This window comes from Schistocerca piceifrons, chromosome 3 (genome assembly GCF_021461385.2).
Source record: "Schistocerca piceifrons isolate TAMUIC-IGC-003096 chromosome 3, iqSchPice1.1, whole genome shotgun sequence".
NCBI lineage: Eukaryota > Metazoa > Arthropoda > Insecta > Orthoptera > Acrididae > Schistocerca > Schistocerca piceifrons.
The window spans coordinates 9,456,947-9,483,882 of NC_060140.1; positions in this window are offsets into that span (position 1 = coordinate 9,456,947).

The window sequence follows — 26,936 nt, forward strand, 5'->3', positions numbered from 1 at the left end:
TTTCTTGGTTGCTTTGAGCGTTTCCTGGAAGATCAGAATAATATTCCGATGCATTACTGCAGCTTTACTCTATGCCTAGGACCTTCACAATGACGATGAAAGACAGAAACTGGGTCGGGATTTAATACAAAAGGCACAATGCCGACCTAAGTACAGGAAGAGTAAATCTTTTCATTGTTTGTGGTTTGCTTTGAGAGTCTCCTGGGAAATCAGTATTAGATTCCGATGCACTACTGCAGCTTTACTCTATCCCTTGGACCTTCACATTGACGGTGAAACACAGAAATTGCTTCGGGATTTAATACAAAAGGCACAATGCCGACTTAAGTACAAGAAGAGTAAATCTTCTCATTGTTTGTGGTTTACTTTGAGCGTTTACTGGGAGATCAGTATTAGATTCCGATGCACTACTGCAGCTTCACTCTACCCCTTGGACCTTCACAATGACGATGAAAGACAGAAATTGCGTCGGGATTTAATACAAAAGGCACAATGGCGACCTAAGTACAGGAAGAGTAAATCTTTTCATAGTTTGTGGTTTGCTTTGAGCGTCTCCTGGGAAATCATTATTTGATTCCGATGCACTATTACAGCTTTACTCTATCCCTTGGACCTTCACATTGACGATAAAACACAGATATTGCGTCGGAATTTAATGCAAAAGGCACAATGCCGACTTAAGTACAAGAAGAGTAAATCTGCTCATTGTTTGTGGTTTGTTTTGAGCGATTTCTGGGAGATCAGTATTAGATTCCGATGCACTACTGCAGCTTTACTCTATCCCTTGGACCATCACATTGACGATGAAACACAGAAATTGCGTCGGGATTTAATACAAAAGGCACAATACCGAACTAAGTACAAGAAGAGTCAATCTTCTCATTGTTTGTGGTTTGCTTTGAGCGTTTCCTGGGAATTCAGTATTAGATTCCGATGCACTACTGCAGCTTTACTCTATCACTTGGACCTTCACATTGCCGATGAAACAAAGATTTTGCTTTGGGATTTAGTATAAAAGGCACAATGCCGATTTCATTACAAGAAGAGTAAATCTTCTCAATGTTTCTGTTTTGCTTTGAGCGTTTCCTGGGAGATAAGTATTATATTCCGATGCACAACTGCAGCTTTACTCTATCCCTTGGACCTTCCCATTGACGATTAAACACAGAAATTGCATCGGGATTTAATACAAACGGCACAATGCCGACTAAAGTACAAGAAGAGCAAATCTTCACATTGTTTGTGGTTTCCTTGGAGCGTTTCCTGGGAGATCAGTATTACATTCCGATGCACTACTGCTGCTTTACTCTATCCCTTGGACTTCAAATTGACGATGAAACACAGATATAGCGTCGGGATTTGATACAAAAAGATCAATGACGACTTAGGTACAAGAAGAGTAAATCTTCTCAATGTTTCTGGTTTGCTTATAACGATTACTTGGAGATCATTATTAGATTTCGATGCACTACTGCAGATTTACTCCTATACCTTGGACCTTTACATTGACGATGAAACACAGAAATTACGTCGTGACTTAATACAGAAGTCACAAAGCCGGCATAAGTACAAGAAGAGTAAATCTTCTCATTGATTGTGGTTTGCTTTGAGCGTTTCCTGGGAGATCAGTATTAGATTCCGATGCACTACTGCAGATTTACTCCTATTCCTTGGACCTTCACATTTACGATGAAACACAGAAATTGTGTCGGGATTTAATACAAGAGTTACAAGGCCAGCTTAAGTGCAAGAAGAGTAAATCTTTTCATTGCTTGTGGTTTGCCTTGTGCGTTTCCTGGGAGATCAGTATTAGTTTGCGGTGCACTACTACAGCCTTACTCTATCCCTTGGACCCTCAGATTGACGATGAAACACAGAAATCGCGTTGGGATTTAATACAAAAGGCACAATGCCGACTTAAGTACGAGAAGAGTAAATCTTTTCATTGTGTGTGGTTTGCTTTGAGCAATTCCTGGGAGATCAGAAACAGATTCCGATGCACTACTGCAGCTTTACTCTATCCCTAGGTCCTTCACATTGACGATAAAACACAGAAATTGCGTCGGGATGTATAACAAATGGCACAATGCCGACTTAAATACAAGAAGAGTAAATCATATCATTGTTACTTGTTTGCTTTGAGCGTTTCCTGGGAGTTCAATATTAGATTCCGATGCACTACTGCAGCTTTACTCTATCACTTGGACCTTCTCGTTGACGATGAAACACAGAAATTGCGTCGGGATTTAATACAAAAGGCACAATACCGAACTAAGTACAAGAAGAGTCAATCTTCTCATTGTTTGTGGTTTGCTTTGAGCGTTTCCTGGGAATTCAGTATTAGATTCCGATGCACTACTGCAGCTTTACTCTATCACTTGGACCTTCACATTGCCGATGAAACAAAGATTTTGCTTTGGGATTTAATATAAAAGGCACAATGCCGATTTCATTACAAGAAGAGTAAATCTTCTCAATTTTTCTGTTTTGCTTTGAGCGTTTCCTGGGAGATAAGTATTATATTCCGATGCACTACTGCGGCTTTACTCTATCCCTTGGACCTTCCCATTGACGAAGAAACACAGAAATTGCATCGGGATTTAATACAAACGGCACAATGCCGACTAAAGTACAAGAAGAGCAAATCTTCACATTGTTTGTGGTTTCCTTGGAGCGTTTCCTGGGAGATATGTATTAGATTCCGATGCAATACTGAAGCATTACTCTTTCCCTTGGACCTTCACATTGACGATGAAAGACAGAAATTGTGTCGGGATTTAATACAAAAAGCACAATGCCGAGCTAACTACAAGATGAGTAAATCTTGGCAGTGTTTGTGGTTTGTTTTGAGCGCCTCTTGTGAAATCACTATTAGATTCTGATGCACTACTGCAGCTTTACTCTATCCCTTGGACCTTCCCATTGACGATGAAACACAGAAGTAGCGTCGGGAATTAATGCAAAAGGCACAATGCTGTCTTAAGTACAAGAAGAGTAAATCTTCTCACTGTTTGTGGTTTGCTTTGAGGGTTTTCCTGGGAGATCAGTATTACATTCCGATGCACTACAGCAGCTTTACTCTATCCCTTGGACCATCCCATTGACGATGAAACACAGAAATTGTGTCGGGATTTAAAACAAAAGGCACAAAGCCGACTTAAGTACAAGAAGGGTAAATCTTCTCATTGCTTGTGGTTAGCTTTGAGCGTATCCTGGGTGATCACTATTTGATTCCGATGCACCACTGCAGATTTACTCTATCCCTTGGACCTTCACATTGAAGATGAAAGACAGAAATTGCGTCGGGATATAACAGAGAAGGCACGATGCCGACCTAAGTACAAGAAGCGTTAATCTTCTCTTTGCCGGCAGCGGGGTCCGTGCAGTTCTGGCGCAGCAGTACGGAACTGCGGGACTGCTACGGTCGCAGGTTCGAATCCTGTCTCGGGCATGGGTGTGTGTGATGACCTTAGGTTAGTTAGGTTTTAAGTAGTTCTAAGTTCTAGGGGCTTATTACCTAAGATGTTGAGTCCCATAGTGCTCAGAGCCAATTTTTTTCTTTGTCCGTGGTTGGTTTTGAGCGTCTCCTGGGAAATCAGTCTTAGATTCCGATGCAGTACTGCAGCTTTACTCTACCCTTGGACCTTCCCGTTGACGATGAAACACAGAATTTGCGCCGGGATTTAAAACAAAAGGGACAATTCCACCTTAAGTACAAGAAGAGTAAATCTTTTCATTGTTTGTGGTTTGCTTTGAGCGTTTCCTGGGAGATCAGTACTTGATTCCGATGCACTACTGCAGCTTTACTCAATCCCATGGACCTTCCCATTGACGATGAAACACAGAAATTGCGTCGGGATTTAATACAAAAGGCACAATACCGAACTAAGTACAAGAAGAGTCAATCTTCTCATTGTTTGTGGTTTGCTTTGAGCGTTTCCTGGGAGATCAGTATTAGATTCCGATGCACTACTGGAGCTTTACACTATCCCTTGATCGTTCATATTGACGATGAAACAAGAAATAGGTTCGGGATTTAATACAAAAGGCACAATGCCTACTTAAGTACAAGAAGAGAAAATCTTCTCATTGTTTGTGGTTTGTTTTGAGCGTCTCCTGGGAAATCAGTCATAGATTCTGAAACACTACTGCAGTTTTTCTCTACACATGGACCTTGCCATTAACGATGAAAAATTGAATTAGCGTCGGGATTTAATACAAAAGGCACAATGCCGACTTCATTACAAGAAGAGTATGTCTTCTCACTGTCTGTGGTTTGCTTCGAACGTTTGCTGGGAGATCAGTATTAGATTCCGATGCACAACTGCAGCTTTACTCTATCCCTTGAACGTTCAAATTGACGATGAAACAAGAAATAGCTTCGGGATATAATACAAAAGGCACAATGCCGACTTAAGTACAAGAAGAGTAAATGTTATCATTGTTACTGGTTTGCGTTGAGCGTTTCCTGGGAGATCAGTATTAGATTCCGTTACACTACTGCAGCTTTACCCTATCCCTTAGACCTTCACATTGGCGATTAAACACAGATATTGCGTCGGGATTTAATACAAATGGCACAATGCTGACTTAAGTAAAAGTAGAGTAAATCTTCTCATTGTTTGTGATTTGCTTCGAGCGTTTCCTGGGAGATAAGTATTAGATGCCGATGCACTACTGCAGCTTTACTCTATCCCTTGGACATTCACATTGACGATGAAAGACCGATATTGCGTCGGGATTTAATACAAAAGGCACAATGCCGACCTAAGTACAAGACGAGTAAATCTTCTCATTGTTTGTGGTTTGCTTTGAGCGTCTCCTGGGAAATCAGTATTAGATTCCGATGCACTACTGCAGCTTTACTCTAACCCTTGGACCTTCCCACTGACGATGAAACACAGAAGTTGCGTCGCGATTTAATACAAAAGGCACAATGCCGACTTCATTGCAAGAAGAGTAAGTCTTCTCATTGTTTGTTGATTTCTTTGAGCGTTTCCTGGGAGATCAGTACTAGATTCCGATGCACTACGGCAGCTTTACTCTATCCCTTGGACCTACTCATTGACGATGAAACACAGAAATTGCGTCGGGATTTAATACAAAAGGCACAATGCCGACCTATGTAGAAGAAGAGTAAATCTTCTCATTGTTTGTGGTTTGCTTTGGGCGTTCCCTGGGAGATGAGTTATAGATTCCGATCTACTACTGCTGCTTTGCTGTATCCCTTGGACCTTCCCATTGACGATGAAAAACAGAAATTGCGTCAGAATTTAATACAAAAGGCTCAATTCCGGCTTAAGTACAAGATGAGTAAATCTTCTCATTGCTTGTGGTTTGCTTTGAGCGTTTGCTGGGAGATCAGTATTTAATTCCGATGCACTACTGCAGCTTTATTCATTCGCTTGGACCTTCAAAATTACGATGAAACACAGATATAGCGTGGGGAATTAATACAAAAAGCACTATGCCGACTTAAATACAAGAAGAGTAAGTCATCTCATTGTTTCTGGTTTGCTTGTAGCATTTCCTGGGAGATCAGTATGAGATTCCGATGCACAACTGCAGATTTACTCCTATACCTTGGACTTTCACATTGTCGATGAAACATAGACATTACGTCGGGATTTAATACAAACCTCACAAAGGCGGCATAAGTACAAGAAGAGTATATCTTCTCATTGTTTGTGGTTAGTTTTAAGCGTTTCGTGGGTGACCAGTATTAGATTCCGGTGCACTACTGCAGCTTTACTCTATCCCTTGGACCTTCACATTGACGATGAAAGACAGAAATTGCGTCGGGATTTAATGCAAGAGGCACAATGCCGACTTAAGTACAAGAATAGTAAATCTTCCCAATGTTTGTCGTTTGCTTTGTGCGTTTCCTGGGATATCAGTATTAGATTCCGATGCACTACTGTAGCTTTACTCTGTCACTTGGACCCTCACATTGACGATGAAACACAGAAATTGCGGCGGGATATAATACAAAAGGCACAATGCAGACTTAAGTACAAGAAGAGTAAATCTTCTCATAGTTTGTGGGTTCCTCTGAGCGTTTTCTGGGAGATCAGTATTAGATTCCGATTCACTAGTGCAGAATTACTGTATCCCTTGGACCTTCACATTGACGATGAAACTCAGATTTTGCGACAGGATTTAAAGCATAAGGCATAATGCCGATTTAAGTACAAGAAGAATAAATCTTCTCATTATTTCTTGGTTGCTTTGAGCGTTTCCTGGAAGATCAGAATAATATTCCGATGCATTACTGCAGCTTTACTCTATCCCTAGGACCTTCACAATGACGATGAAAGACAGAAATTGGGTCGGGATTTAATACAAAAGGCACAATGCCGACCTAAGTACAGGAAGAGTAAATCTTTTCATTGTTTGTGGTTTGCTTTGAGAGTCTCCTGGGAAATCAGTATTAGATTCCGATGCACTACTGCAGCTTTACTCTATCCCTTGGACCTTCACATTGACGGTGAAACACAGAAATTGCTTCGGGATTTAAAACAAAAGGCACAATGCCGACTCGAGTACAAGAAGAGTAAATCTTCTCATTGTTTGTGGTTTACTTTGAGCGTTTACTGGGAGATCAGTATTAGATTCCGATGCACTACTGCAGCTTCACTCTACCCCTTGGACCTTCACAATGACGATGAAAGACAGAAATTGCGTCGGGATTTAATACAAAAGGCACAATGGCGACCTAAGTACAGGAAGAGTAAATCTTTTCATAGTTTGTGGTTTGCTTTGAGCGTCTCCTGGGGAATTATTATTTGATTCCGATGCACTATTACAGCTTTACTCTATCCCTTGGACCTTCACATTGACGATAAAACACAGATATTGCGTCGGAATTTAATGCAAAAGGCACAATGCCGACTTAAGTACAAGAAGAGTAAATCTTCTCATTGTTTGTGGTTTGCATTGAGCGTTTCCTGGGAGATCAGTATTAGATTCCGATGCACTACTGCAGCTTTACTCTATCCCTTGTACCTTCCCATTGACGATGAAACACAGAAGTTGCTTCGGAATTTAATACAAAAGGCACAATGCCGACTTAAGTACAAGAAGTGCAAATCTTCACATTGTTTGTGGTTTGCTTGGAGCGTTTCCTGGGAGATCAGTATTAAATTCCGCTGCACTACTGCTGCTTTACTCAATCCGTTGCATCGTCTATTTGAAGATGAAAGACAGAAATTGGATCGGAATTTAATACAAAAGGCACAATGCCGACTTAAGTAGAAGAAGAATAAATCTTCTCATAGTTTGTGGTATGCTTTGAGTGTTTCCTGCTAGATCAGTATTAGATTCAGATGCACTACTGCAGCTTTCCTCTATCCCTTGGACCTTCCCATTGACGATGAAACACAGAAGTTGCGTCGTAATTTAATACAAAAGGCACAATGCCGGCATAAGTACAACAGGAGTAAATCTTCTCATTGTTTGTGGTTTGCTTTGAGCGTGTCCTGGGAGAACAGTACTAGATTCCGACGCACTACTGCAGTTTTACTGTATCGCTTGGACCTTCACATTGCCGATGAATCACAGATTTTGCGTCGGGATTTAATACAAAAGGCACAGTGCCTACTCAAGCTGAAGAAGAGTAAATCTTCTGATTGTTTGTGGTTTGTTTTGAGCGATTTCTGGGAGATCAGTATTAGATTCCGATGCACTACTGCAGCTTTACTGTATCCCTTGGACCATCACATTGACGATGAAAGACAGAAATTGCGTCGGGATTTAATACAAAAGGCACAATACCGAACTAAGTACAAGAAGAGTCAATCTTCTCATTGTTTGTGGTTTGCTTTGAGCGTTTCCTGGGAATTCAGTATTAGATTCCGATGCACTACTGCAGCTTTACTCTATCACTTGGACCTTCATATTGCCGATGAAACAAAGATTTTGCTTTGGGATTTAATATAAAAGGCACAATGCCGATTTCATTACAAGAAGAGTAAATCTTCTCAATGTTTCTGTTTTGCTTTGAGCGTTTCCTGGGAGATAAGTATTATATTCCGATGCACTACTGCAGCTTTACTCTATCCCTTGGACCTTCCCATTGACGATTAAACACAGAAATTGCATCGGGATTTAATACAAACGGCACAATGCCGACTAAAGTACAAGAAGAGCAAATCTTCACATTGTTTGTGGTTTCCTTGGAGCGTTTCCTGGGAGATCAGTATTACATTCCGATGCACTACTGCTGCTTTACTCTATCCCTTGGACTTCAAATTGACGATGAAACACAGATATAGCGTCGGGATTTGATACAAAAAGATCAATGACGTTTTAGGTATAAGAAGAGTAAATCTTCTCAATGTTTCTGGTTTGCTTATAACGATTACTGGGAGATCATTATTAGATTTCGATGCACTACTGCAGATTTACTCCTATACCTTGGACCTTTACATTGACGATGAAACACAGAAATTACGTCGTGACTTAATACAGTAGTCACAAAGCCGGCATAAGTACAAGAAGAGTAAATCTTCTCATTGATTGTGGTTTGCTTTGAGCGTTTCCTGGGAGATCAGTATTAGATTCCGATGCACTACTGCAGATTTACTCCTATTCCTTATGCCTTCACATTTACGATGAAACACAGAAATTGTGTCGGGATTTAATACAAGAGTTACAAGGCCAGCTTAAGTACAAGAAGAGTAAATCTTTTCATTGCTTGTGGTTTGCCTTGTGCGTTTCCTGGGAGATCAGTATTAGTTTGCGGTGCACTACTACAGCCTTACTCTATCCCTTGGACCCTCAGATTGACGATGAAACACAGAAATCGCGTTGGGATTTAATACAAAAGGCACAATGCCGACTTAAGTACAAGATGAGTAAATCTTTTCATTGTGTGTGGTTTGCTTTGAGCAATTCCTGGGAGATCAGAAATAGATTCCGATGCACTACTGCAGCTTTACTCTATCCCTAGGTCCTTCACATTGACGATAAAACACAGAAATTGCGTCGGGATGTATAACAAATGGCACAATGCCGACTTAAATACAAGAAGAGTAAATCATATCATTGTTACTTGTTTGCTTTGAGCGTTTCCTGGGAGTTCAATATTAGATTCCGATGCACTACTGCAGCTTTACTCTATCACTTGGACCTTCTCGTTGACGATGAAACACAGAAATTGCGTCGGGATTTAATACAAAAGGCACAATACCGAACTAAGTACAAGAAGAGTCAATCTTCTCATTGTTTGTGGTTTGCTTTGAGCGTTTCCTGGGAATTCAGTATTAGATTCCGATGCACTACTGCAGCTTTACTCTATCACTTGGACCTTCACATTGACGATGAAAGACAGAAATTGCGTCGGGATTTAATAGAATTGGGACAATGGCGACTTAAGTACAAGAATAGTACATCTTTTCTTTGTTTGTGGTTTGCTTTGAGCGTTTCCTGGGAGATCAGTATTAGATTCCGATGCACTACTGCAGCTTCACTCTATCCCTAGGACATTCACATTGACGATGAAACACAGAAATTGCGCCGGGATTTAATACAAAAGGCACAATGCCGACTTAAGTACAAGAAGAGTAAATGTTATCATTGTTACTGGTTTGCTTTGAGCGTTTCCTGGGAGGTCAGTATTAGATTCCGCTGCACTACTGCTGCTTTACTCTATCGCTTGGACTTTCAAATTGACGATGAAACACTCAAATTGCGTCGGGATTTAATACAAAAGGCAAAAAGCCGACTAAAGTGCAGGAAAAGTAAATCTTCTCATTGCTTGTGGTTAGCTTTGAGCGTATCCTGGGTGATTAGTATTTGATTCCTATGCACCACTGAAGATCTACTCTATCCCTTGGACCTTCACATTGACGATGTAAGACAGAAATTGCGTCGGGATATAACAGAGAAGGCACAATGCCGACCTAAGTACAAGAAGCGTAAATCTTCTCATTGCTGGCCGCTGTGTCCTTGCAGTTCTGGCGCAGCAGTACGGAACCGCGGGCCTGCTACGGTCGCAGATTCGAATCATGCTTCGGGCATGGGTATGTGTGATGTCCTTAGGTTAGTTAGGTTTTAAGTAGTTCTAAGTTCTAGGGGACTTATTACCTAAGATGTTGGGTCCCATAGTGCTCAGAGCCATTTTTTTTTCTTCTCATTGTCTGTGGTTGGTTTTGAGCGTCTCCTGTGTTGTGTCGGTATCTGGGCCGACACCGTGAAGTTGAGATGGCTGAAAAGGCAAGCTAGACTAACGCAGACGGGCGTGAAGTACTGGAACAGGAACGTAATTAATGTTAGGAAGAAAAGTACGGAGCAGGTTTAATACTTAACTTTACTGAATCATGGTGGTACATCGATCTTGACGATACACAGGAGACTTTAAGTACAATCACTGTATGGCTAATGGCGCCTTGCTAGTTCGTAGCCATTAACTTAGCTGATGGCTATTCTGTCTCTCGGCTAATGAGAGAGAAAGGCTTCGTACGTCTGGTCGGTAGCTAGGTTCTCGTACAACTGGGGCGAGTGCTCTCTCGTATCACGAGACCTGCCTTGGTGGTGGCGCTAGGTCTGCGATTACACAGTGGCGACATGCGGGTCCGACATGTACTAAATGGACCGCGGCCGATTTAAGCTACCACCTAGCAAGTGTGGTGTCTGGCGGTGACACCACATTCCTCCCCCGCAAATCGGCGTACGGTTGTGTGATAAGGCTTCCGCCCGCCGTGGGGAGGACCACATGTTGACGTATGCGATGAGGTGGGGAGCCTAACAACAGGCGAGGCTGTGCCACCCGCACACGGCCATTCGGTCCGAGGGGAGCTAGGAAACGCCTGAAAAACTAGTCCAGGGTGCACGTCAACATGCGGTGTATGCGCCCGTAAAGAGACAGGAGGGACCGAAGGATCAACCTCCATTGCGTCGGGGTAGCCGACGCGCGATGACGTCATGTGGTCCGGAGCGGGCGGGAGTTCCATGGCGGAGGACAGCTGGTCACGGGAAGCGATCGGCGGCGCGTGACCCTGGGAGGCGCTTGGCGGCAGCAACGAAGCGTCGAATGCGGGCGGCGCCGGCGGGAGAACAAGCGGCGGCGGCGGCGGCTGCTGCTGCTGCGGCGGCGGCGGCGCGTCGCCATGGGGCAAAATGGAAGGCATCGTCGGTAACACCTGGGGATGAGGCGAGCCAGTAGATGGGTTCCCACTGCGCTGACCGGACGGCACCGTCGCTGAAAGCAGACGGGGAGCGGCAGAACCCGAGCGACGACAGAGGCGCAGCTGATTGAGATGCCGACGCACCTCACCAGAGGCCCCCAAAACCAAATACATCGCGCGGCCGAGGCAGCGAAGAATGCGCCCTGCGAGCCAACGCCGTGAACCTCGATAGTTGCGATAAAATACAACGTCGCCTGGTGCAAAAGCAGGAGTCTGCCGCTGCACAGGAACCTGATGCGGCGGATGCAGCAAAGACATCAAGGTGCGATGAGGACGACCGTGGAGCAACTCAGCCGGCGAGCGACCATCTCGGGGCTGAGAGCGATACGAAGACAAAAAGAGCAACAATGCGTCCTCCAGAGAATGCGACTCTTTCAATTTCAACATCTGTGACTTGAACGTCCGGACCAATCGTTCAGCGGCACCGTTGGACTGAGGCGAAAACGGCGCGGATGTCAGATGTTGAATACCATTGGCCTGGCAGAATGACTGAAATTCTGCGGACATGAATTGTGGGCCATTGTCGGAAACAATAGTCTGCGGAAGACATTCAATGCAAAAGATAGCAGACAACGCTTGGATGGTGGCGGAGGACGTCGTGGAAGACATCCGGACAACAAAAGGAAAATTACTGAAGGCGTCGACCAGAACCAACCATTGAGCATTCCAGAATGGACCAGCAAAATCAATGTGCAAGCGTTGCCAAGGGGAAGTGGCTTTTGGCCACGCAAAGACTTTCCGCGGCGGTGCGGACTGTTGGTCGGCACACGCCAGGCACGAAGAACACATATTCGTAATCGCAGCATCGATTCCGAACCAAGTACATTGCTGACGAGCAAGTTGTTTCGTTCGCACTATACCCCAATGTCCTTGGTGAAGAAGCCGTAAAACAGAGGACTGTAACGAACGTGGGACCACGACTCTGGACTGATCATTATCAGAACGCAACAACAAAACACCACGTCGAACAAAAAGTCTCTCCTTGTGAGCAAAAAATCGGCGAACCAACGGATCCTCGATCCGAGACTTTGACAAAGGCCATTGCGTAGCAACAAAACGTAAAACAGTAGCAAGGACAGGGTCAGCAGCTGTGGCTGTAGCGACACGACGAAAATCAATCGGAAACGATTCGACCACTTCATCGGTTTCCGAATCAAGGAACATGCAAGCAAGTTCGGAAGAATCGAATGCTTTATCCTCAGCAACAGGCAAACGGACAACGCATCGGCGTTTCCGTGCTTAGCAGTGGACCGATACAAGATATCGTAGCGGTACTGCGAGAGGAAAATAGACCAGCGAATGAATTTCTGCGCTGTACGTGGAGGTACAGGCTTGGTCGGATGAAAAAGCGATGTCAAAGGTTTGTGGTCTGTGATGATGGTAAAGTGACGACCATACAAGAAATCATGGAACTTAGTAACACCAAACACGAGAGCCAAAGCTTCTTTCTCTATCTGTGAATAATTTCTTTGCGCAGACGAGAGCAATTTGGACGCAAAGGCAATAGGGCGATCATGGGAGCAAACTTTGTGCTCAAGCACAGCACCGATCCCGAAATCCGATGCATCTACCATCAACAAAAGGGGTTTCTGGGGATCGAATGGCGTAAGGCAAGTATTAGAAAGCAACGCCGATTTCAACTGGCGAAAGGCGCGTTCACATTCCGTCGTCCAGAGAAACGGAACACCTGTACGGCGTAAGCGATGAAGCGGAGCTGAAATGAAAGAGGCATGGCGCAAATTCACTCACACCTTGTGATTCTACATTGTGCAATGTTCTTGCGACCTCCTGACGCAATGCGTGGGGAACATTGCGCGCTCGGAAAAATTTCGGTTGCGCGTTTCCTTCCAGTTCCAAATGTGCTTCATAGTTTTTAGCGCAACCTAAGCCCGGTGCAAAAATGTCTGCAAATTCGTCACACAGCCGAGAAACACTGTCTGTAGGCACAGTCTGATTCACTGATAGGACCTGATTTACAATAGACATGTTAAACAACTGAAATAAATCTAGACCAAACAAGTTCACTGCAGAAGAAGAACGAAGAACGTAAAATGACACAAGTTTTGTTTGTCCCTTGTATGTTGCAAGAAGGCTGCACTGTCCTAACACAGGAATTTTCTGTCCGGAATATGTAGTTAGCTTAACATTCGCGGAACGCAACGGAGGTTTGCCCAGTTGTATGTATGTGTCATGATTGAGCAATGAAACTGCAGCTCCGGTATCGAGCTGGAATGGTATCACTTTGCCTTCAAAGTCTAAGTCCACAAAAAGTTTATTGTCCTGCTGACGACAAGAGCGACTGTTTTGTGCAATGGGAACAGATACTGGTACAGAATCACTTGCTAATTGACGTGATTTCCGGCGACGTCGACGCACAGTTTTTGTGGGACGAACACAGTTACTGTGAGAGAAAGTGTCACTGGACGAAGTGGAATTAACGACATGAATGTCCATAGGCGAAGGTCCACGAGCCTGAGTGTCCTTGGTACGATTCCGGCGCGAAGCAAAGGGTCTGGAATGATAGTGATTGTCTGATCTGAGCTGTTTCTGGCAAACACTTTGAACATGTCCTTTCTTATTGCAGAAAAAGCAAATAGCTTGGCGTGACGGGCAATGTTCACGCGAATGTCTAGTAGCACACCGCGGGCACGATTTCACTACATTTGTGGGCTGGCGCGGCACACGTGGCTTAGCGCGCGGCGGCAGCTGTGCGGACGTGCGCGAGGCCCGGTTACCGGGCCGCGCAGCGCGTCCAGCGGGCCGGTTAATGTTACACACGGCTGGCGAAGTTTCAAAAGATTCCTGAGCACAGTCAAGTGTGTCCTGTCTATCCAATATGTCTATCACTTGTTGAAGGGAGGGATTAACTAGTTTCAAAATTTGCTCCCGTATGCGAACATCAGAAACGTTCTGTGCAATTGCATCACGCACCATTGTATCTGAATAAGAAAGACCACAGTCACATTCAAAGGCACAGTCCCTAGTAAGTCCTTGCAATGTTGCTACCCACTCCCTATTAGTTTGACCGGCCGTACGTTTTGTACGAAAGAACGTATACCGTTTTGCAACCACATTAACTGTTTCCTTGAAATAGGCATCTAAAGCAGACAAAATTTCCTCGTAGGACAGAGTTGCTACGTCGCGTCGGGGAAACAATTTCACTATCACACGGTATGTGGACACACCGACACAAGAAAGCAAAAACGGCTGCCGCTCTTTACCTTGAATTCTGTAGGCTGCTAGATGAAAGTTGAACTGGCGAGACCACTCGTGCGAGGTCTCATCGGCTGCCACATATGGTCGAAAGGGAGGTGCAACAGCGTTTAGTGGCAGCGGTAGCGAAGAAGCGGCGGCGGCCGCATCGGTGTGCAGCGCACGTTGACCCTGGACGAGCTGTCCAAGGGCATCCAATAACGCCTGCGTCTGCTGATTCTGCAAGCGATAAAATTCGGACAGTACTTCTGGAGATTGTGGCGAAGCCATGACACAATTAAATGTAAGCAATCAGAAAGAACTCTGTTCCCTCGTCGCCAATGTTGTGTCGGTATCTGGGCCGACACCGTGAAGTTGAGATGGCTGAAAAGGCAAGCTAGACTAACGCAGACGGGCGTGAAGTACTGGAACAGGATACGTAATTAATGTTAGGAAGAAAAGTACAGAGCAGGTTTAATACTTAACTTTACTCAATCATGGTGGTACATCGTTCTTGACGATACACAGGAGACTTTAAGTACAATCACTGTATGGCTAATGGCGCCTTGCTAGTTCGTAGCCATTAACTTAGCTGATGGCTATTCTGTCTCTCGGCTAATGAGAGAGAAAGGCTTCGTACATCTGGTCGGTAGCTAGGTTCTCGTACAACTGGGGCGAGTGCTCTCTCGTATCACGAGACCTGCCTTGGTGGTGGAGCTAGGTCTGCGATTACACAGTGGCGACACGCGGGTCCGACATGTACTAAATGGACCGCGGCCGATTTAAGCTACCACCTAGCAAGTGTGGTGTCTGGCGGTGACACCACATCCTGGGAAATCAGTATTAGATTCCGATGCACTACTGGAGTTTTACTCTACCCTTGGACCTTCCCATTGACGATGAAACACAGAATTTGCGACGGGATTTAATACAAAAGGCACAATGCCACCATAAGTACAAGAAGAGTAAATCTTCTCATTGTTTGTGGTTTGCTTTGAGCGTTTCCTGGGAGATCAGTACTTGATTCCGATGCACTACTGCAGCTATACTCAATCCCTTGGACATTCACATTGACGATGAAACACAGAAGTTGCGTCGGAATTTAATACAAAATGCACAATGCCGACTTAAGTACAAGAAGAGTAAATCTTCTCATTGTTTGTGGTTGCTTGGAGCGTTTCCTGGGAAATCAGTATTAGATTCCGATGCACTGCTGCAGCTTTACTCTATCCCGTGAACGTTCAAATTGACGATGAAACAAGAGATAGCTTCGGGATTTAATACAAAAGGCACAATGCCGACTTAAGTACAAGAAGAGTAAATCTTCTCATTGTTTGTGGTTAGTTTTGAGCGTCTCCTGGGAAATCAGTAATAGATTCTGATGCACTACTGCAGTTTTTCTCTACACTTGGACCTTGCCATTGACGTTGAAAAGTAGAATTAGCGTCGGGATTTAATACAACAGGGCACAATGCCGACTTATGTACAAGAAGAGTAAATCTTCTCATTGTTTGTGGTTTGCTTTGAGCGTTTCCTGGGAGATCAGTATTAGATTCCGATGCACAACTGCAGCTTTACTCCATCCCTTGAACGTTCAAATTGACGACGAAACAAGAATTAGCTTCGGGATATAATACAAAAGGCACAATGCCGACTTATGCACAAGAAGAGTAAATGTTATCATTGTTACTGGTTTGCTTTGAGCGTTTCCTGGGAGATCATTATTAGATTCCGTTGCACTACTGCATGATTACACTATCCCTTGGACCTTCACATTGACGATGAAACACAGAAATTCCGTCGGGATTTAAGACAAAAGGCATATGGCCGACTTAAGTACAAGAAGAGTAAATCATCTAATTGTTTGTGGTTTGCTTTGAGCGTTTCCTGGGAGATCAGTATTAGATTCCGATGCACTACTTACGCTTTACTCTATCCCTTGGACCTTCACATTGACGATGCAACACTAAAATTGCGCCGGGATTTAAACAAAAGGCACAGTGCCGACCTAAGTACAAGAGGAGTAAATCTTCGGATTGTTTGTAGTTTGCTTTGAGCGTTTCCTTAAGGATCAGTAGTAGATTCCGATGCACTACTGCAGCTTTACTCTATCCCTAGGACATTCACATTGACGATGAAACACAGAAATTGCGTCAGGATTTAATACAAAAGGCACAATGCCAACTTAAGTACAAGAAGCGTAAATGTTGTCATTGTTACTGGTTTGCTTTGAGCGTTTAATGGGAGATCAGTATTAGATTCCGATGCACAACTGCAGCTTTACTCTATCCCTTAGAACTTCACATTGATGATGAGACAGAGAAATTGCGTCGGGATTCTATTCAAAAGGCACAATGCAGACAAGAAGAGTAAATCTTCTCATTGTTTGTGGTTTGCTTTGAGCGTTTCCTGGGACGTAAGTATTAGATTCCGATGCACTACTGCAGCTTTACTCTATCCCTTGGACATTCACATTGACGATGAAAGACAGATATTGCGTCGGGATTTAAGACAAAAGGCACAATGCCGACCTAAGTACAAGACGAGTAAATCTTCTCATTGTTTGTGGTTTGCTTTGAGCGTCTCCTTGGAATTCAGTATTAGATTCCGATGCACTACTGCAGCTTTACTCTAACACTTGGACCTTCCCATTGACGATGAAACACAGAAGTTGCGTCGGGATTTAATACAAAAGGCACAATGCCGACTTAAGTACAAGAAGAGCAAAATCCTCTCATTGTTTGTTGATTGCTTTGGGCGTTTCCTGAGAGATCAGTACTAGATTCCGATGCACTACTGCAGCTTTACTCTATCCCTTGAACCTTCTCATTGACGATGAAACACAGAAATTGCGTCGGGATTTAATACAAATGGCACAATGCCGACTTAAGTAGAAGAAGAGTAAATCTTCTCATTGTTTGTGGTTTGATTTGGGCGTTTCCTGGGAGATGAGTAATAGATTCCGGTCCACTACTGCAGCTTTGCTCTATCCTTTGGACCCTCCCATTGACGATGAAACCCAGAAATGGAGTCGGAATTTAAAACAAAAGGCACAACGCCGATTTAAGTACAAGAAGAGTAAATCTTCTCATTGTTCTGGATTGCTTTGAGCGTTTCCTGACAGATAAGTATTAGATTCCGATGCACTACTGCATGATTACTCTATCCCTTGGACCTTCACATTGATGATGAAAGACAGAAATTGCGTCGGGACTTAAAAAAAAGGCACAATGTCGACATAAGTACAAGAAGAGTAAATCTTCTCATTGTTTGTGCTTTGCATTGAGCGTTTCCAGGGAGATCAGTATTTGATTCCGATGCACTACTGCAGCTTTACTCTATAGCTTGAACGTTCAAATTGACGATGAACCCAGAAATAGCGTGGGGATTTAATACAAAAGGCTCAATTCCGACTTAAGTAAAAGAAGAGTAAATCTTCTCATTGCTTGTGGTTTGCTTTGAGCGTTTCCTGGGAGATCAGTATTTAAATCTGTTGCACTACTGCCGATTTTCTCTATCCCGTGGTCCTTCAGATTGACGATGAAACACAGAAATTGCGTCGAGATTTAATACAAAGGCCACAATGTTGACTTAAGTACAAGAAGAGTAAATCTTCTCGTTGTTTGTGGTTTGCTTTGAGCGTTTCCTGGGAGACCAGTATTAGATTCCGATGCACTACTTACGCTTTACTCTATCCCTTGGACCTTCACATTGACGATGAAATACTCAAATTGCGTCGGGATTTATCACAAAAGGCACAAAGATGACTTAAGTGAAAGAAGAGTAAATCTTCTCATTGCTTGTGGTTAGCTTGAGGGTATCCTGGGAGATCAGTATTAGATTCCAATGCACTACTGCAGATTTTCTCTATCCCTTGTACCTTCACATTGACGATGAAAAATAGAAATTGCGTAGGAATTAAAAAAAAAAGCACAATGCCGGTTTAGTACAAGAAGAGTAAATCCTCTAATTGTTTATGGTTTGCTTTGAGCGTTTCCTGGGAGATCAGTACTTGATTCCGATGCACTACTGCAGCTATACTCAATCCCTTGGACCTTCACATTGACGATGAAACACAGAAGTTGCGTCGGGATTTAATACAAAAGGCACAATGCCGACTTAAGTACAAGAAGAGTAAATCCTCCCATTGTTTGTGGTTAGTTTTGAGCGTCTCCTGGGAAATCAGTAATAGATTCTGATGCACTACTGCAGTTTTTCTCTACACTTGGACCTTGCCATTGACGTTGAAAAGTAGAATTAGCGTCGGGATTTAATACAACAGGGCACAATGCCGACTTATGTACAAGAAGAGTAAATCTTCTCATTGTTTGTGGTTTGCTTTGAGCGTTTCCTGGGAGATCAGTATTAGATTCCGATGCACAACTGCAGCTTTAATCCATCCCTTGAACGTTCAAATTGACGACGAAACAAGAAATAGCTTCGGGATATAATACAAAAGGCACAATGCCGACTTATGTACAAGAAGAGTAAATGTTATCATTGTTACTGGTTTGCTTTGAGCGTTTCCTGAGAGATCATTATTAGATTCCGTTGCACTACTGCAGCTTTACCCTATTCCTTAGACCTTCACATTGACGAGGAAACACGGACATTGCGTTGGGATGTAATACAAAAGGCACAATGCCGACGTAAGTACAAGAAAAGTAAATCTTCTCATTGTTTGTGGTTTGCTTTGAGCGTTTCCTGGGAGATAAGTATCAGATTCCGATGCACTACTGCAGCTTTACTCTATCCCTTGGACATTCACATTGACGATGAATCACAGAAGTTGCGTCGGGATTTAATACAAAAGTCACAATGCCGACTTAAGTACAAGAAGAGTTAATCTTCTCATTGTTTGTTGATTCCTTTGAGCGTTTCCTGGGAAGTAAGTATTAGATTCCGATGCACTACTGCAGCTTTACCCTATCCCTTAGACCATCTCATTGACGAGTGAACACGGACATTGCGTCGGTATTTAGTACAAAAAGCACAATGCCGACTTAAGTACAAGAAGAGGAAATCTTCTCACTGTTCCGGATTGCTTTGAGCGTTTCCTGAGAGATAAGTATTAGATTCCGATGCACTACTGCATGATTACACTATCCCTTGGTCCTTCACATTGACGATGAAAGACAGAAATTGCGTCGGGATTTAATAAAAAAGGCACAATGTCGACATAAGTACAAGAAGAGTAAATCTTCTCATTGTTTGTGGTTTGCTTTGAGCGTTTCCTGGGAGTTCAGTATTTGATTCCGATGCACTACTGCAGCTTTACTCTATAGCTTAAACGTTCAAATTGACGATGAAACCAGAAATAGCGTCGGGATTTAATACAAAAGGCTCAATTCCGACTTAAGTACAAGAAGAGTAAATCTTCTCATTGCTTGCGGTTTGCTTTGAGCGTTTCCTGGGAGATCAGTATTTAATTCAGATGCACTACTGCCGATTTTCTCTATCCCGTGGTCCTTCACATTGATGATGAAACACAGAAATTGCGTCGAGATTCAATACAAAGGCTACAATGTTGACTTAACGACAAGAAGAGTAAATCTTCTCATTGTTTGTGGTTTGCTTTGAGCGTTTCCTGGGAGATCAGTATTAGATTCCGATGCACTACTTACGCTTTACTCTATCCCTTGGACCTTCACATTGATGATGCAACACTAAAATTGCGCCGGGATTTAATACAAAAGGAACAGTGCCGACCTAAGTACAAGAAGAGTAAATCTTCGGATTGTTTGTAGTTTGCTTTGAGCGTTTCCTTAAGGATCAGTATTCGATTCCGATGCACTACTGCAGCTTTACTCTATCCCTAGGACATTCACATTGACGATGAAACACAGAAATTGCGTCAGGATTTAATACAAAAGGCACAATGCCAACTTAAGTACAAGAAGCGTAAATGTTATCATTGTTACTGGTTTGCTTTGAGCGTTTCCTGGGAGATCAGTATTAGATTCCGATGCACAACTGCATCTTCACTCTATCCCTTAGAACTTCACATTGATGATGAGACAGAGAAATTGCGTCGGGATTCAATTCAAAAGGCACAATGCAGACTTAAGTACAGGAAGAGTAAATTTTCTCAGTGTTTGTGGTTTGCTTTGAGCGTATCCATGGAGATATGTGTTAGATTCCGTTGCACTACTGCAGCATTACTCTATCCCTTGGACCTTCACATTGACGATGAAACACAGTAATTGCGTCGGGATTTAATACAAAAGGCACAATGCCGACTTAAGTAGAAGAAGAGTAAATCTTCTCATTGTATGTGGTTTGCTTTGAGCGTCTCCTGGGAGATCAGTATTAGATTCCGATGCACTACTACAGCTTTACTCTATCCCTTGGACCATCGCATTGACGATGAAACACAGGAATTGCGTCGGGATTCAATACAAAAGGCACAATGCCGACATAAGTACAAGAAAAGTAAATCTTCGCTTTGTTTGTGGTTTGCTTTGAGCGTTTCCTGGGAGATCAGTATTAGATTCCGAAGCACTACTGCAGATTTAATCTATGCCGTGGACCTTCACATTGACGTTTAAAAACAGAAATTGCGTCTGGATTTAAGGTACAGGCTACAATGCGACTTATGTATAAGAAGAGTAAATCATCTCATTGTTTGTGGTTTGCTTTGAGCGTTTCCTAGGAGATCAGTATTAGATTCCGATGCACTACTTCAGCTTTACTCTATCGCTTGGACCTTCAAATTGACGATGAAACGCTCAAATTGCGTCGGGATTTAATACAAAAGGCACAAAGCCGACTTAAGCACAAGAACAGTAAATCTTCTCATTGCTTATGGTTAGCTTTGAGCGTATCCTGGGTGATCAGTGTTTGATTCCGATGCACTACTGCAGATTTTTTCTACCCCTTGGACCTTCACATTGACGATCAAAGACAGAAATAGCGTCGGGATATAACAGAGAAGGCACAATGCCGACCTAAGTACAAGGAGCGTAAATCTTCTCATTGCTGGCCGCGGTGTCCGTGCAGTTCTGGCGCAGCAGTACGGAACCGCGGGTCTGCTACGGTCGCAGGTTTGAATGCTGCCTCAGGCATGGGTGTGTGTGATGTCCTTAGGTTAGTTAGGTTTTAAGTAGTTCTAAGTTCTAGGGGACTTATTACCTATGATGTTGAGTCCCATAGTGCTCAGAGCCACTTTTTTTCATCTCATTGTCTGTGGTTGGGTTTGAGCGACTCCTGGGAAATCAGTATTAGATTCCGATGCACTACTGCAGTTTTGCTCTACCCTTGGACCTTCACATTGAAGATGAAACACAAAAGTTGCGCCGCGATTTAATACAAAAGGCACAATGCCACCTTAAGTACAAGAAGAGTAAATCTTCTCATTGTTTGTGGTTTGCTTTGAGCGTTTCCTGGGAGATCAGTACTTGATTCCGATGCACTACTGCAGCTTTACTCAATCCCTTGGACCTTCACATTGACGATGAAACACAGAAGCTGCGTCGGGATTTAATACAAAAGGCACAATGCCGACTTAAGTACAAGAAGAGTAAATCTTCTCATTGTTTGTGGCTTGCTTTGAGCGATCCCTGGGAGATCAGTATTAGATTCCGATGCACTACTGAAGCTTTCCTCTATCCCTTGAACGTTCAAATTGACGATGAAACAAGAAATAGCGTCGGGATTTAATACAAAACGCACAATGAAAACTTAAGTACAAGAAGAGTAAATCTTCACAATGTTTGTGGTTTGTTTTGAGCGTCTCCTGGGAAATCAGTAATAGATTCTGATGCACTACTGCAGTTTTTCTCTACACTTGGACCTTGCCATTGACGATGAAAAATAGAATTAGCGTCGGGATTTAATACAAAAGGCACAATGCCGACTTAAGTACAAGAAGAGTTAATCTTCTCATTGTTTGTGGTTTGCTTTGAGCGTTTTACTGGGAGATCAGTATTAGGTTCCGATGCACAACTGCAGCTTTACTCTATCCCTTGAACGTTCAAATTGACGATGAAACAAGAAATAGCTTCGGGAAATAATACTAAAGGCAAAATGCGGATTTAAGTATAAGAACATTAAATGTTATCATTGTTACTGGTTTGTTTTGAGCGTTTCCTGTGAGATCAGTATTAGATTTCGATGCACTACTGCAGCTTTACCCTATCCCTTAGACCTTCACATTGACGATGAAACACAGATATTGCGCCGGGATTTAATACAAAAGGCACAATGCCGACTTACGTACAAGAAGAGTAAATCTTCTCATTGTTTGTGGTTTGCTTTGAGCATTTCCTGGGAGGTAAGTATTAGATTAAGATGCACTACTGCAGCTTTACTCTATCCCTTGGACATTCACATTGACGATGAAAGACAGATATTGCGTCGGGATTTAAGACAAAAGGCACAATGCCGACCTAAGTACAAGACGAGTAAATCTTCTCATTGTTTGTGCTTTGCTTTGAGCGTCTCCTTGGAAATCAGTATTAGATTCTGATGCACTACTGCAGCTTTACTCTAACACTTGGACCTTCCCATTGACGATGAAACACAGAAGTTGCGTCGGGATTTAATACAAAAGGCACAATGCCGACTTAAGTACAAGAAGAGTAAATCCTCTCATTGTTTGTTGATTGCTTTGGGCGTTTCCTGAGAGATCAGTACTAGATTCCGATGCACTACTGCAGCTTTACTCTATCCCTTGGACCTTCTCATTGACGATGAAACACATAAATTGCGTCGGGATTTAATACAAAAGGCACAATGCCGAGTTAAGTAGAAGAAGAGTAAATCTTCTCATTGTTTGTGGTTTGATTTGGGCGTTTCCTGGGAGATGAGTAATAGATTCCGGTCCACTACTGCAGCTTTGCTCTATCCCTTGGACCTTCCCATTGACGATGTAACACAGAAATTGCGTCGGAATTTAAAACAAAAGGCACAATGTCGACATAAGTACAAGAAGAGTAAATCTTCTCATTATTTGTGCTTTGCATTGAGCGATTCCAGGGAGATCAGTATTTGATTCCGATGCACTACTGCAGCTTTACTCTATAGCTTGAACGTTCAAATTGACAATGAACCCAGAAATAGCGTCGGGATTTAATACAAAAGGCTCAATTCCGACTTAAGTAAAAGAAGAGTAAATCTTCTCATTACTTGTGGTTTGCTTTGAGCGTTTCCTGGGAGATCAGTATTTAATTCTGATGCACTACTGCCGATTTTCTCTATCCCGTGGTCCTTCACATTGACGATGAAACACAGAAATTGCGTCGAGATTTAATACAAAGGCTACAATGTTGACTTAAGTACAAGAAGAGTAAATCTGCTCGTTGTTTGTGGTTTGCTTTGAGGGTTTCCTGGTAGACCAGTATTAGATTCCGATGCACTACTTACGCTTTACTCTATCCCTTGGACCTTCACATTGACGATGAAACACTCAAATTGCGTCGGGATTTATCACAAAAGGGCACAAAGCCGACTTAAGTGAAAGAAGAGTAAATCTTCTCATTGCTTGTGGTTAGCTTGAGGGTATCCTGGGAGATCAGTATTAGATTCCAATGCACTACTGCAGATTTACTCTATCCCTTGTACCTTCACATTGACGATGAAAAATAGAAATTGCGTAGGAATTTAAAAAAAAGCACAATGCCGGTTTAGTACAAGAAGAGTAAATGCTCTAATTGTTTATGGTTTGCTTTGAGCGTTTCCTGGGAGATCAGTATTAGATTCCGATGCACTACTGCAGCTTTACTCTATCCCTTGGACCTTCACATTGACGATGAAACACAAAAATTGCGTCGGGATTTAAGGCAAAAGGCATATGGCCGACTTAAGTACAAGAAGAGTAAATCTTGTCATTGTTTGTGGTTTGCTTTGAGCGTTTCCTGGGAGGTCAGTATTACATTCCGCTGCAGTACTGCTACTTTACTCTATTCCTTGGACCTTCACATTGACGATGAAACACAGAAATTGCGTAGGGATTTAATACAAGAATCATATTGCCGACCTATGTAGAAGAAGAGTAAATCATCCCATTGTCTGTGTTTTGCTTTGAGCGTTTGCTGGGTGATGCGTATTAGATTCCGATGCACTACTACAGCTTTACTCTATCCCTAGGACCTTCACATTGGCGATGAAACACAGAAATTGCATCGGGATTTAAAAAAAAAGGCAAAATGCCGACTTAAGTACAAGAAGAGTAAATCGTCTCATTGTTTCTGGTTGGGTTTGAGCGTTTCCTGGGAGATATGTATAGGATTCCGATGCACTAGTGCAGCTTTACTCTATCACTTGGACCTTCACATTGATTATGGAACACAGATATTTCGTCGGGATTTGATACAAAAGGCACAATGCCGACTTAAGTACATGAAGATTAAATCTTCTCATTGTATATGGTTTCTTTTAGCGTTTCCTGGGAGATCAGTATTAGATTCCGATGAACTACTGTAGCTTTACTCTACACCTTGGGGCTTCACATTGACGATGATACACAGAAATTGCGTTGGGATTTAATCTAAAAGGCACAATGCCAACTTAATTACAAGAAGAGTAACTCTTCTCATTGTTTATGGTTTGCTTTGAGCGATTCCTGGGAGATCAGTATTAGATCCGATGCACTTCTGCAGCTTCACTCCATCACTTGGACCTTCACATTGACGATGAAACACAGAAATTGCGTCAGGATTTAATACAAAAGGCACAATGCCAACTTAAGTACAAGAAGCGTAAATGTTATCATTGTTACTGGTTTGCTTTGAGCGTTTCCTGGGAGATCAGTATTAGATTCCGATGCACAACTGCATCTTCACTCTATCCCTTAGAACTTCACATTGATGATGAGACAGAGAAATTGCGTCGGGATTCAATTCAAAAGGCACAATGCAGACTTAAGTACAGGAAGAGTAAATTTTCTCAGTGTTTGTGGTTTGCTTTGAGCGTATCCATGGAGATATGTGTTAGATTCCGTTGCACTACTGCAGCATTACTCTATCCCTTGGACCTTCACATTGACGATGAAACACAGTAATTGCGTCGGGATTTAATACAAAAGGCACAATGCCGACTTAAGTAGAAGAAGAGTAAATCTTCTCATTGTATGTGGTTTGCTTTGAGCGTCTCCTGGGAGATCAGTATTAGATTCCGATGCACTACTACAGCTTTACTCTATCCCTTGGACCATCGCATTGACGATGAAACACAGGAATTGCGTCGGGATTCAATACAAAAGGCACAATGCCGACATAAGTACAAGAAAAGTAAATCTTCGCTTTGTTTGTGGTTTGCTTTGAGCGTTTCCTGGGAGATCAGTATTAGATTCCGAAGCACTACTGCAGATTTAATCTATGCCGTGGACCTTCACATTGACGTTTAAAAACAGAAATTGCGTCTGGATTTAAGATACAGGCTACAATGCGACTTATGTATAAGAAGAGTAAATCATCTCATTGTTTGTGGTTTGCTTTGAGCGATTCCTAGGAGATCAGTATTAGATTCCGATGCACTACTTCAGCTTTACTCTATCGCTTGGACCTTCAAATTGACGATGAAACGCTCAAATTGCGTCGGGATGTAATACAAAAGGCACAAAGCCGACTTAAGCACAAGAACAGTAAATCTTCTCATTGCTTATGGTTAGCTTTGAGCGTATCCTGGGTGATCAGTGTTTGATTCCGATGCACTACTGCAGATTTTTTCTACCCCTTGGACCTTCACATTGACGATCAAAGACAGAAATGGCGTCGGGATATAACAGAGAAGGCACAATGCCGACCTAAGTACAAGGAGCGTAAATCTTCTCATTGCTGGCCGCGGTGTCCGTGCAGTTCTGGCGCAGCAGTACGGAACCGCGGGTCTGCTACGGTCGCAGGTTTGAATGCTGCCTCAGGCATGGGTGTGTGTGATGTCCTTAGGTTAGTTAGGTTTTAAGTAGTTCTAAGTTCTAGGGGACTTATTACCTATGATATTGAGTCCCATAGTGCTCAGAGCCACTTTTTTTCATCTCATTGTCTGTGGTTGGGTTTGAGCGACTCTGGGAAATCAGTATTAGATTCCGATGCACTACTGCAGTTTTGCTCTACCCTTGGACCTTCACATTGAAGATGAAACACAAAAGTTGCGCCGCGATTTAATACAAAAGGCACAATGCCACCTTAAGTACAAGAAGAGTAAATCTTCTCATTGTTTGTGGTTTGCTTTGAGCGTTTCCTGGGAGATCAGTACTTGATTCCGATGCACTACTGCAGCTTTATTCAATCCCTTGGACCTTCACATTGACGATGAAACACAGAAGCTGCGTCGGGATTTAATACAAAAGGCACAATGCCGACTTAAGTACAAGAAGAGTAAATCTTCTCATTGTTTGTGGCTTGCTTTGAGCGATCCCTGGGAGATCAGTATTAGATTCCGATGCACTACTGAAGCTTTCATCTATCCCTTGAACGTTCAAATTGACGATGAAACAAGAAATAGCGTCGGGATTTAATACAAAACGCACAATGAAAACTTAAGTACAAGAAGAGTAAATCTTCACAATGTTTGTGGTTTGTTTTGAGCGTCTCCTGGGAAATCAGTAATAGATTCTGATGC